Here is a 3179-nt window from a genome sequence, read left to right as displayed (position 1 = left end):
AAAAAGCAACTTAATTTTGTTTCCATGATTCAAGTTCATTTCAATCCTGAAAGCAAGTGAGTCCATCTTTCCCACATCTCTGCTTATATTCCTGAAGTTTGTTTGCGTGGGAGTCCAAATATATCTTTAAATAATGGGTTTATAGTAAAAATCAACTGATAAACTGACAAAGTGCTCAAAGACAAGATTTTCTGTCGTGGTCACCTTCCTCCATTGAGTTGTCTACATGAAATATATTTCTAGAACTCAGTTTTATGACATTCTATATTCTTTTCCCCTGTTTTAGAAACACTGAAAAGTCACTTTGATGAGCTATTTTCAGGGCCAAGAACTGAAGTTGATAATCATAGTGAAGATTAAGCTAATGTATTCTAGAAAAATATAGTTCTTTTAGAGTGTCCTCAGCTACATTCAAGATAGGCAAAGAAGGATGTTTGTATAAATATCTCCTGATGTATAGTGCAGCTTTTCATTTCTACTCAAGATCAAAGATAGTTTCTTAGTAAATTGTAAAACTATAGAACCTTTATGGGAAATTCTCCTACTTCAGTTTTGCTCCCAAATCTGTCTTTTGAATGAACAGAAGAGTGTTTGAGATGACGTGAGAACGTGAGTAGGGGCAGGTAGTTCTGAGGCCAGCCTCCTGCCCTGTCTCAGGAGCATCCACTGGCCTGTGGACTACTGTTTTAAAAGTACAGAAGTTTTTACTTCCTATCTGGTCATTCGACGTGGAAAAAAACAGTGGGACCTTACTGCACATGGCTATAATCTCAGCACTTGGGACCCTGAGGCAGGTGGATCCGGAGTTCAAGTCCAGCCTGGCTTAGGGAGAGAGCTGCTGGGGCAGTAGCTTATGGTGAGAGCATGTACTAGAACATGTACCTCACGAAACCAAGGACCTGAGTTCAATCCTGAGCACCAGCAAACGCAAGATAATCAAGGAAGCAAAAGCCCGAAATACTAGCCCAAAACCTAGAGAAAGTACATTTTATGTCAAGCAATAGTTTTAACTGGTATTCATTTCTTTATCACTTTGAGTGATTTATACAGTCATGTCTTCAGGAAACACTGCTATAAAACATGCTATCTTAATTCTATTAGTAGTTACATTGTGGTTTTATTAAATTATGATTTTCATAATTAAAAAAAACAAGAATATTGAAAAAGAAGGAGTTTGATGCCAGGTTTTCTGTTCCATTCTATGAATATATTTAACACTTGAACTTTTTTGTTTTATTATTCTTTTTCACTTTAAAGAGGTGTTCTCTGATCTCATCTTTAAATTTGTTCCACCTTCTGGTTTGTTTGTCCAGGGACTAAACATAGAGCTTTGCCCATGCTAGAGTTCTCCTGCTGAGCTATACACCCAGCTCCAATCCACTTTGTGTGTGTGTCTTTAATGTATATTTATAGGTGTGTGTGTGTGTGTGTGTGTGTGTGTGTGTGTGCACTCGCATGTGCACGTGTTGAGGCCAGGGATTGATGTCTCTATCTTCCTCACTAACTTTCCACCTCATTTTTTGAGACATGGTCTTTCACTGAACCCAGAGCTCCTGGTTCAGGTAGGCTGCCTGGCAGGTGTTTGCCAGTCATCCAGCTGTTTCCAGCTCACTGGGATTACAGATGTGCAGTGTGCCTGGCTTTCCTGTGGATGCTGGGATGAGAGTCAGGTCTGAGCTTACACAGCAGACACTTAACTGGCAGCCATTTCCCTGTCCCACCCACTTTTATATAAACATTTTAACATAATTTTCTTTCTTTCCTTTTTCACCCTCTCTGTCTCTTTCTATTTCTCTTTCATTTTTCAACGGTCACTCACTATGTAGAATTTGTAACCGTCCGCCTCCTGAATATTGAGATTACAGTAAGTAACCTTCTACTAAGAAAGATTTTGAAGATGTAAAACTTAGTTCTCCTTCTGAAGCCAGTGTATGCCTAAACACTGTGAATACGATGTAAGCATGTGTTCTTTTCAAAAGGCTTTGATGGTATTTGTTAATGCTAAGCATTTTTAGTAAGACTAAAAGGTAATGTGACTTAACAGTTTAGTAAAAGATGGATGGAGAGAGGGTGCTGTGTGGTGTCCTCATTCTTCCTGATGAGGACACCAGGAATCACTGGTGCAGCATCAGAGCTGTGGCTGCAGGTTCAAGTCAACTGTGCCTCACGGACAGAAACACTGCCATGCAAAACTAGAGGACAATTCAGCAACAGGCAATTGTGCAGTCAGCATAGAAAGCAGTTCCATTACTACAGGGTCAGCTCCCACGCTTCCTTCTTCCCTCCCCTGCCCGTGTGTGTGTGTGTGTGTGTGTGTGTGTGTGTGTGTGTGTGTGTGTGTGTGCGCGCGCATGCGCGCATGTGTGTATGTGTGTGCTTGTGTGCATGTGTGTGCGTGTGTGTGTGCGCGTGCATGTGTATGTGTGTGTGTGTGTGTGTGTGCGTGTGTGTGTGTGTGTGTGTTTCATTGGAGATTGAAACTAGGACCTCAATGCTTAGGCAAGCACTCTACCACTGAGCTCTATCCTCAGCAACATGTTTTCTTTGTATTTTGAGATAGGGTCTCACTAAGTGGTCCAAGCTGGCCTTGAACTCACTATCTTCCTGCCTCAGTTCCCCCAAGTAGCTAGGATTTTACAGGTCTATGTTTCAGTCTTCCCTTTTAGAAGTGCCATCTTCCCTTTAGAAGTACTCCAAGTAAGAAAGAGTCAGGCTCTGTCTTGATGAGTTTAGAATCTGCTGTTTGGAAATGTAGGGTGTAAGATACTGATGTCCCACTGGTTCTAAAGCAAGTCACAAGGTTTGGACTAGTGGTTAGAATGTGAACTGATGTAAACATCTCATCACTTTGTTGACACCCGTGTGCTTCATGTTGTGACGCTTCTGAACCTAAAAGTGAATGGAGAAGCAGGCAAGAGTCTGCAGAATGGGTGTTTGCTGCTAGGGACTTCCAGGTGGAGAGGAAGAAAAAGAACTGTGCTGACCTTGGGCTGCTTGGAAAGGATGGAGTGCTATTTGGGTCTTGGTTTGCGTGAGAAAAGGCAAGCACCAGAGGAGGGACCCAGAGGCTCCTAGAGTCAGGTGTGGCTTGGTGTTCCTGCAAAGGGCCTTTCCTTTCCTTTCCTTTCCTTTCCTTTCCTTTCCTTTCCTTTCCTTTCCTTTCCTTTCCTTTCCTTTCC

The 3179-nt window shown here is 42.0% G+C and overlaps 1 protein-coding gene across 3 annotated transcripts in view; it reads left to right on the top strand.

The window, feature by feature from the left end:
* Prok2 (prokineticin 2) overlaps nt 1-3179 on the top strand; it is a 14685-nt gene that overhangs the window by 7641 nt on the left and 3865 nt on the right. The window lies entirely within an intron of this gene.

The sequence above is a fragment of the Mus pahari genome, chromosome 2, assembly GCF_900095145.1.
Source record: "Mus pahari chromosome 2, PAHARI_EIJ_v1.1, whole genome shotgun sequence".
NCBI lineage: Eukaryota > Metazoa > Chordata > Mammalia > Rodentia > Muridae > Mus > Mus pahari.
This window is presented reverse-complemented; position numbering and strand designations above follow the sequence as displayed.